The sequence below is a fragment of the Anopheles coustani genome (assembly GCF_943734705.1).
Source record: "Anopheles coustani chromosome X unlocalized genomic scaffold, idAnoCousDA_361_x.2 X_unloc_37, whole genome shotgun sequence".
Taxonomy (NCBI): domain Eukaryota; kingdom Metazoa; phylum Arthropoda; class Insecta; order Diptera; family Culicidae; genus Anopheles; species Anopheles coustani.
Genome location: NW_026525145.1, coordinates 45,237 through 60,000, shown reverse-complemented (window position 1 = coordinate 60,000; position 14,764 = coordinate 45,237).

The following is a 14,764-nucleotide window of genomic DNA, read 5'->3' as shown; positions in this document are numbered from 1 at the left end:
ACCTGGTGTGATGGTTGGTTGGTGAACACTTGGCGGTACTTGCACTTGGCTGTGCTTGGACTTGAAGGTGGGATCCGGCTGGCCTAGGCCATTGGTGGTTGGTTGGTTGGTTAGCCCTTAGCTGGGCTGGCTGGCTGGCTGGCCATCGGTGGTGTGGTGTGTTGGGCGGTTGGTGAACACTTGGCGGTACTTGCACTTGGCTGTGCTTGGACTTGAAGGTGGGATCCGGCTGGCCTAGGCCATTGGTGGTTGGTTGGTGGGTTAGCCCTTAGTTGGGCTGGCTGGCTGGCTGGCCATCGGTGGTGTGGTGTGGTGTGGTGTGTGGAGTCGAGCATCGCGCGCCGTTGCCTTCTTCGGAGTGTTGTGGGTACGCAAGTGCTTGCAGTGCAAAGAGGTTGGTGATGGAGTGACATTGCCTTCACCATGGAGTTGCGGGTACTTAGGTACTTGCAAGGAGATGGTGGTATGGTGGTGTTGCGTGTGTGGTGTTCGATTAGAAAGATATAATTTCTAAGTCCGGATTAGTGCTGTCAGTGGGGCCGCCGCTAACAGGTCCTGCACGGCCACCGTGGGGCTTGACTTGGCGCTATTCCGGACTTGGGGCGATCACGATGTCCCCGTGCGGGACTTAGAAGATGGAAGAACACAAGTACCCTTATCCCATGACTTGTGAGCGATTGGCATACGTTACCACATGAAGAGAAAAATTGGCTAAGTCCCGGATCCATATTATTTGAAGAGAAAAATCGGCTAAGTCCCGGATCCATATTATATGAAGAGAAAAATCGGCTAAGTCCAGGATCCATATCATATGAAGAGAAATATCGGCTCAGTCCAGGATCCATATATAATAACCTAATAATCGGCTAAGTCCAGGATCCGTATTATATGAAGAGAAAAATCGGCTAAGTCCAGGATCCATATATAATAACCTAATAATCGGCTAAGTCCAGGATCCATATTATATGAAGAGAAAAATCGGCTAAGTCCAGGATCCATATATAATAACCTAAAAATCGGCTAAGTCCAGGATCCATATAATATGATGAGAAAAATCGGCTAAGTCCCAGATTGGGTCTGTCAGACATACACTTTCAAGTTACCACACAAGCAAGCAAGAAGGCCGTGTGAAGGATCCATATGACATGAAGAGAAAAATTGGCTAAGTCCCAGATTGGGTCTGTCAGAAATACACTTCCAAGTTACCACACAAGCAAGCAAGATGGTCTAGTGATGGATCCATATGATATGAAGAGAAAAATCGGCTAAGTCCAGGATCCATATAATATGAAGAGAAAAATCGGCTAAGTCCCAGATTGGGTCTGTCAGACATACACTTTCAAGTTACCACACAAGCAAGCAAGATGGCCTAGTGATTGATCCATATGATATGAAGAGAAAAATCGGCTAAGTCCGAGATTGGGTCTGTCAGACATACACTTCCAAGTTACCACACAAGCAAGCAAGATGGCGTATTGATGGATCCATATGATATGAAGAGAAAAATCGGCTAAGTCCGAGATTGGGTCTGTCAGAAATACACTTCCAAGTTACCACACAAGCAAGCAAGATGGCGTATTGATGGATCCATATGATATGAAGAGAAAAATCGGCTAAGTCCTAGATTGGGTCTGTCAGAAATACACTTCCAAGTTACCACACAAGCAAGCAAGATGGCCTAGTGATGGATCCATATGATATGAAGAGAAAAATCGGCTAAGTCCCAGATTGGGTCTGTCAGACATACACTATCAAGTTACCACACAAGCAAGCAAGATGGCCTAGTGATGGATCCATATGATATGAAGAGAAAAATCGGCTAAGTCCCAGATTGGGTCTGTCAGAAATACACTTCCAAGTTACCACATGAGCAAGCAAGTTACCACATGAAGAGAAAGCCGGCAAAGTCTGGGAATGTTACCACATGAACTGGAAAATGGGCAAAAACCTACCTTCACAGGGAACGTGAATAAGTAAGGCTGTAGACACCGGATCGACAAGCCAAAGACTGATATGGAAAGGAAATGAGTAGTACTAGCTTTCCTGAGAGTTGCAGAGCTTAGACTGCATATGAACGAAAGTTATTAAGCGTCAAAGTCAGAGAAGTTACCCAAAGGAACACAAGTTCCAACTTAGAGCATGAATACCGCCTAGACGGTAAGAGGTACGGCCAGGCTGAGGAATAAGAAAATGTTGGCCAACATGTTCCCTAACTATCCCCCGAAGACCGCAAAGCAATCCAACATCAACCAAGAAAGTTATAGCCCGATCAAGGAAACACCTACTTTGCACCGATATTGCACCAAATACATGTACCAAGCACCTTCGGTTGCATACCTGCAGGGGCTTACCATAGTAGGCCATGGAAGACCGATATACCGAACATAATCACTTTCTATCTCCTCGGGTGTTTGAGATAGCGCTTTGCGGTACAAGAACGAAAGTTAGACTATATCTTGGTGCATCTTTTTGCCCAAGATCACAAGACCCTATCTACCAAGGCAAGAAAGTTGTGTGGGGACAAAATGTCCAAAAGTGCCCAAAGTGGCACACTTGAACCATATATTCGAGAAAAACACAAGTGTGGGCCCGAGCTAGCAAGTTGAAATGTTCTGACCGTCAGTAGCCCTAGTTGAGGTGCACTTATCATTATATGAGGCCAACGTGCCAGCTAGTCTCTAAAGGGGCGATATGGGTGTTCCAAGGTTTGTACCCAATTGAGGAAAAAACAGGGTAAGATACGGTGTAAGGCGAATAACTCGGGCTATAGATGTCCGATCGATGAGTTTGGCATATGTATGGAAAGGTCTCGACGAGACCTAACTACCCTGAAAGTATGAAGGCAAAGACTTGAATGACCGGGAAGTTATTAAGTGCACAAGTGGTAAAGTTGCACCAAAGTCCATGTTACCCGAAGTGGTACATGAACACCCAATATTCGACCAAAACACAAGTTTAGAGACGAGCTAGCGAGCTACATTGTTCAGACCGTCAGTAGCCCGCATCAAGACACGCATTTCATTATATTGAGCCTAGCCGCTAGCTCGATTCGAAGTCGGTCATATGGTTGGTTGATGGTTTGGACCGACCACGTGGTGTACCAAGGTGATGTACCTTTCATGAATTAAAACTCTGGCTGTATGGCACTGAGCGACAAGCTAAGGTGTGATTTGGAATAGTCTTGAGTGGGACTATTTAGGAAAAATGCGAACAAAAAATCACAAAGTCCTTGGGCGAAGCTATTAGCGAAACATAGAGCAAATTGGTACCAAAAACTATGGAAATGGGACTTGAGTCAAAAATAACCGCAAGTTGGAGAAGAGATAGCAAGCTTGCGTAGAACAATTATATTTGGTGCATGGTATCACCAACAAAAAAGTATATGGGGCCAAGGTGCTGGCTGGCCTCCAAAGTGGAGATATGGGCGATCCAAAGTTTGTACCCAAGTACGAACAAGTATGGAAAAAACAGGGTAAGGTACCAAGTACCAATAATAACTTCGGCTGTAGATGGCCGAGCGAGGCAAACGGCTCACCGTTGGAAAGGTCTTGGGGAGACCTATCTACCCTAAAAGTTTTATGAGGCTGAGTTGAAAGACCACGGAGATATTAGGTGATGATGGTCCAATTCGGGGACCAAGTCGCAGGAAATGGCACTTGACCAAAATCACGCTTGGAAGGTGAATACCGGCTTACCGGTAAGAGATAGCGACTTGGCGTAGAATATTCATAAGTTGGGCGTGTAAAGACGCAACTTTCATTATATGGGGGCAACCCGGTCAGGGTGCTCCAAGTCGGTCGTTTGGTCGGTTTATGGTTTGGGCCGACCATGTGGTGTACCAAGAAGAGGTACCTTTCATGAATTATAACTCGGTCAGTTTGCCACCGAGCGACAAGTTGCGATGTGATTTGGAATGGTCTTGAGTGGGACTATCAAGCAAAAATACAAATAGAAAATCAGCTTGTCCATGGCCGAAGCTATTAGTGAAACATATAGCAAAATGGGTCCAAAAACGAATGAAATGGGACTTGGACCAAGAATAACGGCAAGTTGGAGAAGAGATAGCAAGTTGACGTAGAACATTTATATTTTGGGCATAGTATGACCAACAAAAAAGTATTTGGGGCCAAGGTGCTGGCTGGCCTCCAAAGTGGAGATATGGGCGATACAAAGTTTGTACCCAAGTACGAACAAGTATGGAAAAAACAGGGTAAGGTACCAAGTACCATTAATAACTTCGGCTGTATATGGCCGAGCGAGGCAAACGGCTCACCGTTGGAAAGGTCTCGGGGAGACCTATCTACCCTGAAAGTTTCATGAGGCTGAGTTGAAAGACCACGGAGATATTAGGTGATGATGGTCGTATTCGGGGACCAAGTCGCAGGAAATGGCACTTGACCAAAATCCCCCTTGGAAGGTGAATACCGGCTTACCGGTAAGAGATAGCGACTTGGCGTAGAATATTCATAAGTTGGGCGTGTAGAGACGCAACTTTCATTATATGGGGCCAACCCGGTCAGGGTGCTCCAAGTCGGTCGTTTGGTCGGTTTATGGTTTGGGCCGACCACGTGGTGTACCAAGTTGAGGTACCTTTCATGAATTATAACTCGGTCAGTTTGCCACCGAGCGACAAGCTGCGGTGTGTTTTGGAATGGTCTTGAGTGGGACTATCAAGGAAAAATACAAATAGAAAATCAGCTTGTCCATGGCCGAAGCTATTAGTGAAACATATAGCAAAATGGGTCCAAAAACGAATGAAATGGGACTTGGACCAAGAATAACGGCAAGTTGGAGAAGAGATAGCAAGTTGGCGTAGAACAATTATATTTGGTGCATGGTATGACCAACAAAAAAGTATATGAGGCCAAGGTGCTGGCTGGCCTCCAAAGTGGAGATATGGGCGATCCAAAGTTTGTACCCAAGTATGGCAAAAACTGGTAGAGGTACCTTTCATGAATTACTGCTCAGGCTGTATGGCACTTAGCGGGACGCTTGGCTCTGGTATGGAATAGTCTTGAGTGGGACTATCAAGGAAAAATACGAACAAAAAATCACCATGTCCACGGACGAAGGTATTAGCGAAACTTAGAGCGAAATTGCGACCAAGTCGCTGTAAATGGCCCTTGGACCAAGTATACCGTCAAGGCGGTACGAGATAGCGAGTTGACGTGGAACATTTATAAGTTTGCCTACAAGAGACAAAAGTTTAGTTATATGGGGCCAACCCGCTCAGGGTTGTCCAAGTCGGTCATATGGCTGATCGAAATTTTCGACCAAGTACTGAGAAAACAGGGTAAGGTACCGTGTACCTCGAATAACTTCGGCTGTAGATGTCCGAGCGAGGCGAACGGCATAGCGTTGGAAAGGTCTTGAGGTGCTCTAGACACCCTGAAAGTATGAGAAAGCTATCTGGAAAACTTGTGGAGATATTAGAGAAACATAGGGCCCAAAAGATACCAAGTCGCAGGAAATGGGCCCTCCATGAACACCCTAAAATCCCAATTACGGCTAAGTTGCAGGCCAGCTAGCGAAGTGAAATGTTCTAGGCATAACTAGAACACGTTAAGGCGCAACTTTTTGAATAAGAACTTTTTTCGATATCTGGTCCCCAAAGGGGGGATATGGGCGATCCAAGGATTTTTCCAAGTTTCGGTACTTTTTACGGTATCGCTCATAGCTCCGGCTGTAAGCAAGCAAATGACAATCTAAGACATGATTTGGAAAGGTATTGAGTAGTACTAACTTACGTTAGAACACAGCGAAGCGCTATCGGTTCATGGCAAGGCCGATATAAACAGTCAAAGATGAAAAATGTTGATAAAATGAACAAAAATTACCTTGGTACGCGAATAGCGGCCAGGGATGAAGAGGTACGAAGTTGGTGTAGAACAATTATAATTAGGGCTTGGTACGCTCTAAAAGTTTGCCGAAGACCGCAAAGCGCTCAGACCCATAGAAAGTGGCCATTTGGGCCGAACAGTGCATGCAAAGAGGTGAAAATGCAAAAATTGCACTTTGGGGGGCGATTTGCGGGGGGAAGGAGGGGTCGGAGGGCAAAATGTCCCTTGACCAAAAAGTCTTATCTCGTCGAGATCTACAACATTGCCGAAGACCGCAAAGCGCTAGCTCGCAATCGAAAAATCGAGAATTTGAATATTTTCTAAGTCTTGGGCTCCCTAAGGAAAAGTTTCAAAAATCACGTTTGTCCCCAATTTTGAAGGGGAAGGAGTCGGTTCCGGGGCATGGTGTCTTCGGCAAAAAGTCTTATCTTTTTGCGTACTTTCGACTAGTTCAATAAAAATTTTTGACCCAAAATTTGTTCGGCGGACCCCTAGGTCGAAAAACCCGAAAAAAGTCGAAAAAAGTCGAAAATGTCGAAAAATGAGAAAACCTCATATTCGGACTCTACACGAGCCCCAGATATTGAAAAGTGAAATCCGCGGTCGATTTGGAACAAAAAATTGACCTAGGCAAAGTTGTATGGAGGTAGGGACCCCTGAGAAAAAAGTTTGGTCCCGAGGCTCCTTGGACCACCAAGTCCCTAGGTCGGACCAAAATCGGAAAAAATCCGACCAAAGTCGAAAGTGTCGAAAATTTTAAAAAACCCCTTTTGGGGCCCTATGGCCTCCCTAGATAATGAAAAGTGAGGTCCGCGGCCGATCCGGAAGAAAAACTTGACCTAGGCAAACTTGTATGACGGTGGGGACCCAAAAAAATTTCGATGAGTGTAGTTTAGACAGGCCCGAAAATGTATCGGTGGTCCGTATCAAGGGACGTCTTTTAGTTCCATGGGGTGGTGGTCGTCGAACAAAGTCGCCTAGGTCGACCACCAGAAAGACCAGTCGTGTTGTAATGGATGTTTTGACCACTTTACTAGGGAAACCTAGTAGGTCGAAGCAAATTTGGGGTTCGAGATGAGTTGGTGAAAGTTGGTCCAACCTAGGTGTGCTTGGTGGAGGTTGACCATGAAAGTAGAGCATGATGGGAATGACCATAACTTTGGTTCTAGATGTCGGATCGGTACACTTTCGGCAGTTTTGGAAAGGTGAAGGCCTGCTCTAGCTATGTATCCTACCAAGCTGAGCGCCTACTAGTGACCCGGAGGAGGTATTAAGGGTCAAAGGCAAAAAGGGGTACCCTAAAGTGCATGTGACCAAGAAAATGGGAAAAACGGTATCGCCTATAGCTCAGGCTGTATGGCTCGGATCGGAAAGCTTGGATATGCGTTGGAAAGGTCTTGACGAGCGCTAGCTATGTGTCCTACCAAGCGAAGCGCTAGGTGTTGAGCAAGTCGGTCATATTAGAGGGCAAAGGTGAAAAATGGTGGTTTAGAGGCGAAAATTCACCTTATGATCGAAAATAGCGGGCGAACGATAAGAGCTACGAACACGGCGTAGAACAATCATAAGTACGTTACCACAAGACCTAACTTTGGCCAATATAGAGCGAGAAGATCGGAGGTACCCATCAGGGTGATATGGCTGGTTCAAAGTTGGACCAAAACGAGACTTGAGAAATGGGTTGAAACACGGTATCGCGAATAACTCAGGCTGTATGGAACGGATCGACAAGCTAAGATCAGTGTTGGAAAGGTCGAACCGAGCGCTAACTATAATCTCAAACAACCGAAGCGCTAAGTGTTGAGCAAAACTGAGTTATTAAGCGACAAAGTGGAAAAATAATACCAAAATGGCCAAAAATCACACAAGACCAAGAATACCGAGCAGGCGGTAAGAGATAGCGGGTTGACGTAGAATACTTATAAGTTTGCCTCTACGAGACCTAAAAGTCGTCCATAGAAAGCGAGAAGATCGGACCACTCTGGAAGGGTGATACGAGTGGTCAAAAATTGGCAAAAATGAAACATGGCTAAAATGGATTTGACTTGTGCACCATGTAGCTCCGGCTGTATGGCATGGATTGTTAAGCTAGGATATGTTTTGGAAAGGTAACACCCAGCGCTAGATACGACTAGAAGAAAGCAAAGCGCTAACTAGCATGATTTGGAAGTTATTAAGCGACAAAGTCGAAAAATGTTACCAAAATTGAAACTCGAGTACATTGGGCCAAGAAGTACAAGTTGTGAAATTTGGACTTACGAGTAAAATACCGAGCAGGCGGTAAGAGATAGAGACTTGGTGTAGAACAATTATAAGTTGGGCATGTTATAACCTATATTTGGCCCGAACATAGTGTCGAGATCGGATGTACCCAAAAGGGTGGTACGGGTGTTAGATGGTTTTCCCAGAGCATAAGCTCCACATGATATGGAAAACGGGAAACATCATAACTTCGGCTGTATGGCATGGAATGGAACGAACAAGGTATCGATGGAAAGAGAAAAGGAAGCGCTAACTATAATTCTTGCCAAGCAAAGCGCTAGCATGTGACCGTTCAGGTGTTATTGTGAGTCAAAGTCAGAAATTGTTACCACGAGAGGCGAAAATCCGACTAAGTCCAAAAATACCGGGCTGGCGGTAAGAGATACGGCTTGGCCGTAGAACATTTATAAGTTGGCCAAGACAAGACCTAAGTTTCGTCCATAGACGACAAGAAGATCGAAGATACCTGAAGGTGAGATATGGGCGTCCCAAAGTGGGCCTTTGGAAAAGTGACAAACTTCCCTTATAACAGCATACACCAAATATCTCTGGCTCTATGGCACCGAATAAGAAGTTGAGCTCAGCGATAGAAAGGTGATAGTCAGCGCTAAATATCATACGAACAGAGTGAAGCGCTAAAGGGAAAGGATCTTGGTGATATAAGGTGACAAAGTCGAGAAAAGTTGCCTCAAAATCATGAAAAATGTGAAAAAATGGCTAAGTCCCGGGTGCCTTAAGGGCAGGTTAATCGAATGTACCGAGCTGGCGGTACGAGATAGAGACTTGGTGTAGAACAATTATATGTTTGGCATGGCAAGACCTACATTTGGTCAATACAAAGTGAGAAGATCAAAGAAACCCGTAAGGGTGATATTGGTGTCCAAAGGTAAAAAGCACTAAGTCTTGGGAAACTTATATGAAGAAAAAGGACCCTGATGGGTCATATAGGATGGATCGAAAAATCGGCTAAGTCCCAAAATGGGGATGTCAGAACTACACTCAAATGTTACCACACCAAGCAAGGCAAACTTATATGAAGGAAAGGACCCATATGGGTCATATGGTATTTGACGAAAAATCGGCTAAGTCCCAAAATGATGATGTCAGAACTACACTCAAATGTTAAAACACCAAGCAAGGCAAACTTATATGAAGCAAAGGACCCTGATGGGTCATATGGTATTGATCGAAAAATCGGCTAAGTCCCAAAATGGGGATGTCAGAACTACACTCAAATGTTACCACACCAAGCAAGGCAAACTTATATGAAGCAAAGGACCCTGATGGGTCATATGGTATTTTACGAAAAATCGGCTAAGTCCCAAAATGGGGATGTCAGAACTACACTCAAATGTTACCACACCAAGCAAGGCAAACTTATATGAAGCAAAGGACCCTGATGGGTCATATGGTATTTTACGAAAAATCGGCTAAGTCCCAAAATGGGGATGTCAGAACTACACTCAAATGTTACCACACCAAGCAAGGCAAACTTATATGAAGCAAAGGACCCTGATGGGTCATATGGTATGGATCGAAAAATCGGCTAAGTCCCAAAATGGGGATGTCAGAACTACACTCAAATGTTACCACACCAAGCAAGGCAAACTTATATGAAGCAAAGGACCCTGATGGGTCATATGGTATTTTACGAAAAATCGGCTAAGTCCCAAAATGGGGATGTCAGAACTACACTCAAATGTTACCACACCAAGCAAGGCAAACTTATATGAAGGAAAGGACCCTGATGGGTCATATGGTATTTTACGAAAAATCGGCTAAGTCCCAAAATGGGGATGTCAGAACTACACTCAAATGTTACCACACCAAGCAAGGCAAACTTATATGAAGGAAAGGACCCTGATGGGTCATATGGTATTTTACGAAAAATCGGCTAAGTCCCAAAATGGGGATGTCAGAACTACACTCAAATGTTACCACACCAAGCAAGGCAAACTTATATGAAGCAAAGGACCCTGATGGGTCATATGGTATTTTACGAAAAATCGGCTAAGTCCCAAAATGGGGATGTCAGAACTACACTCAAATGTTACCACACCAAGCAAGGCAAACTTATATGAAGCAAAGGACCCTGATGGGTCATATGGTATGGATCGAAAAATCGGCTAAGTCCCAAAATGGGGATGTCAGAACTACACTCAAATGTTACCACACCAAGCAAGGCAAACTTATATGAAGCAAAGGACCCTGATGGGTCATATGGTATTTTACGAAAAATCGGCTAAGTCCCAAAATGGGGATGTCAGAACTACACTCAAATGTTACCACACCAAGCAAGGCAAACTTATATGAAGGAAAGGACCCTGATGAGTCATATGGTATTTTACGAAAAATCGGCTAAGTCCCAAAATGGGGATGTCAGAACTACACTCAAATGTTACCACACCAAGCAAGGCAAACTTATATGAAGGAAAGGACCCTGATTTGTCATATGGTATTTTACGAAAAATCGGCTAAGTCCCAAAATGGGGATGTCAGAACTACACTCAAATGTTACCACACCAAGCAAGGCAAACTTATATGAAGCAAAGGACCCTGATGGGTCATATGGTATTTTACGAAAAATCGGCTAAGTCCCAAAATGGGGATGTCAGAACTACACTCAAATGTTACCACACCAAGCAAGGCAAACTTATATGAAGCAAAGGACCCTGATGGGTCATATGGTATGGATCGAAAAATCGGCTAAGTCCCAAAATGGGGATGTCAGAACTACACTCAAATGTTACCACACCAAGCAAGGCAAACTTATATGAAGCAAAGGACCCTGATGGGTCATATGGTATTTTACGAAAAATCGGCTAAGTCCCAAAATGGGGATGTCAGAACTACACTCAAATGTTACCACACCAAGCAAGGCAAACTTATATGAAGCAAAGGACCCTGATGGGTCATATGGTATTTTACGAAAAATCGGCTAAGTCCCAAAATGATGATGTCAGAACTACACTCAAATGTTACCATACCAAGCAAGGCAAACTTATATGAAGGAAAGGACCCATATGGGTCATATGGTATTTTACGAAAAATCGGCTAAGTCCCAAAATGAGGATGTCAGAACTACACTAAAAAGTTACCACACCAAGCAAGGCAAAGTACCTAGGTGAACCCTAGGAAGAAACACGGACCAAGTCAGATGGCCTAAGTCAATAGAACAAGTGACCTAGGCAAAGTTGTATGGCGCTGAGGACCCTGAAAAATCTGGTTAGTGTAGTTTAGACAAGGTAGGTTTTTGGGTCGGCCGAACCCCCTTATTTTGGGTTTTGGCCTCATCAAGAAGCTACACCTAGGCAAACTGCCTAGGGTGAAAGTGCGAAGACCAATCGAATAGTAAGACAAGTTTTGACCGATCGCCCTAGGCAAGCATGTATGAAGAAATGGACCCTAAGGGTCATATGGAAATACATGAAAAATCGGCTAAGTCCCAAAATTGGGATGTCAGAACTACACTAAAAAGTTACCACATCAAGCAAGGCAAACTACCTAGGTGAACCCTAGCAAGAAACACGGACCAAGTCAGATGGCCTAAGTCAAGAGTGCAAGTGACCTAGGCAAAGTTGTATGACGGTGAGGACCCTGAAAAATCTGGTTAGTGTAGTTTAGACAGGGGAGGTTTTTGGGTCGGCTGAACCTCCTTATTTTGGGTTTTGACCTCCTCAAGAAGCTACACCTAGGCAAACTGCCTAGGGTGAAAGTGCGAAGACCAATCGAATAGTAAGACAAGTTTTGACCGATCGCCCTAGGCAAGCTTGTATGAAGAAAGGGACCCTATGGGTCATATGGAAATACATGAAAAATCGGCTAAGTCCCAAAATTGGGATGTCTGAACTACACTAAAAAGTTACCACATCAAGCAAGGCAAAGTACCTAGGTGAACCCTAGCAAGAAACACGGACCAAGTCAGATGGCCTAAGTCAAGAGTGCAAGTGACCTAGGCAAAGTTGTATGACGGTGAGGACCCTGAAAAATCTGGTTAGTGTAGTTTAGACAGGGGAGGTTTTTGGGTCGGCTGAACCTCCTTATTTTGGGTTTTGACCTCCTCAAGAAGCTACACCTAGGCAAACTGCCTAGGGTGAAAGTGCGAAGACCAATCGAATAGTAAGACAAGTTTTGACCGATCGCCCTAGGCAAGCTTGTATGAAGAAAGGGACCCTATGGGTCATATGGAAATACATGAAAAATCGGCTAAGTCCCAAAATTGGGATGTCTGAACTACACTAAAAAGTTACCACATCAAGCAAGGCAAAGTACCTAGGTGAACCCTAGCAAGAAACACGGACCAAGTCAGATGGCCTAAGTCAAGAGTGCAAGTGACCTAGGCAAAGTTGTATGACGGTGAGGACCCTGAAAAATCTGGTTAGTGTAGTTTAGACAGGGGAGGTTTTTGGGTCGGCTGAACCTCCTTATTTTGGGTTTTGACCTCCTCAAGAAGCTACACCTAGGCAAACTGCCTAGGGTGAAAGTGCGAAGACCAATCGAATAGTAAGACAAGTTTTGACCGATCGCCCTAGGCAAGCTTGTATGAAGAAAGGGACCCTATGGGTCATATGGAAATACATGAAAAATCGGCTAAGTCCCAAAATTGGGATGTCTGAACTACACTAAAAAGTTACCACATCAAGCAAGGCAAAGTACCTAGGTGAACCCTAGCAAGAAACACGGACCAAGTCAGATGGCCTAAGTCAAGAGAACAAGTGACCTAGGCAAAGTTGTATGACGGTGAGGACCCTGAAAAATCTGGTTAGTGTAGTTTAGACAGGGGAGGTTTTTGGGTCGGCTGAACCTCCTTATTTTGGGTTTTGACCTCCTCAAGAAGCTACACCTAGGCAAACTGCCTAGGGTGAAAGTGCGAAGACCAATCGAATAGCAAGACAAGTTTTGACCGATCGCCCTAGGCAAGCTTGTATGAAGAAAGGGACCCTATGGGTCATATGGAAATACATGAAAAATCGGCTAAGTCCCAAAATTGGGATGTCTGAACTACACTAAAAAGTTACCACATCAAGCAAGGCAAAGTACCTAGGTGAACCCTAGGAAGAAACACGGACCAAGTCAGATGGCCTAAGTCAAGAGTACAAGTGACCTAGGCAAAGTTGTATGGCGCTGAGGACCCTGAAAAATCGGGTTAGTGTAGTTAAGACAGGGGAGGTTTCAGGGTCGGCTGGACCTCCTTATTTCGGGTTTTGGCCTCCTCAAGAAGACAGACCTAGGCAAAGTGCCTAGGGTGAAAGTGCGAAGACCAATCGAATAGTAAGACAAGTTTTGACCGATCGCCCTAGGCAAGCTTGTATGAAGAAAGGGACCCTATGGGTCATATGGAAATATACGAAAAATCGGCTAAGTCCCGAAATTGGGATGTCTGAACTACACTAAAAAGTTACCACATCAAGCAAGGCAAAGTACCTAGGTGAACCCTAGGAAGAAACACGGACCAAGTCAGATGGCCTAAGTCAAGAGTACAAGTGACCTAGGCAAAGTTGTATGGCGCTAAGGACCATGAAAAATCGGGTTAGTGTAGTTAAGACAGGGGAGGTTTCAGGGTCGGCTGGACCTCCTTATTTCGGGTTTTGGCCTCCTCAAGAAGACAGACCTAGGCGAACTGCCTAGGGTGAAAGTGCGAAGACCAATCGAATAGTAAGACAAGTTTTGACCGATCGCCCTAGGCAAGCTTGTATGAAGAAAGGGACCCTATGGGTCATATGGAAATATACGAAAAATCGGCTAAGTCCCAAAATTGGGATGTCAGAACTACACTATAAAGTTACCACATTAGCAAGGCAGACTTGTATGAAGAACGGGACCCTGGTGAAAGTAGCAAATATCCCAAACCGAACATGAATATTATACACACAAGAGTACGAACATAAAGGAACACGGACCAAGCGTACCGAGAGAATCGGTACTATAGAACCCTCGTGGTTCTACACAAAGACTTTATGTTAGGGGTTCAAGCCCCATAGTACTCAAACGGTGACAGTAGCAAATATCCCAAAACGAACGTGAATCTTATTCACAAGAGTACGAACATAAAGGAACACGGACCAAGCGTACCGAGAGAATCGGTACTATAGAGCCCTCGTGGTTCTACACAAAGACTTTATGTTCGGGGTTCACACCCCAAATCGAACGTGGAATTTACTTTCTGATGGTCATGCGGTCGTCCAAAGGGGTCTAGTATCCTGGGATGACAAGCATCACGGGCACAGCTCGTATCAAAACAGTCGAAGAGGCCCGCGAAAGCTTGCTTTCCATGGCTATGCGATGCACAAATTGAGTTTACTCACCGTAGTATAAAACGAACGAACCGAACCTATCCGAGTAGGGATAATGGGCGCAGTAACATACTTCTGTGACCCAGCGAGAGTTGAACGAGGTGACATGAACTGTCAGTGGCTTATATCAGATGGGATACATACATGAGATTGCTTTCAAAGCTACACTCGAAAACCTAACCAAGTAAAAGCGAACGTGGGGAGGATTCGAAACTGGTAACGAAATCTTAAGCTGGAAAGAGTCATCACTATGGATACATATTATGCGAAACCAATCAAGTGCTCAGTACTGATCCAAAACCGAAGAGCACTAGTGAACACCTTAATCTCACCCTAGTTCACATCCAAGTGATCGACCACGTGTGTGAA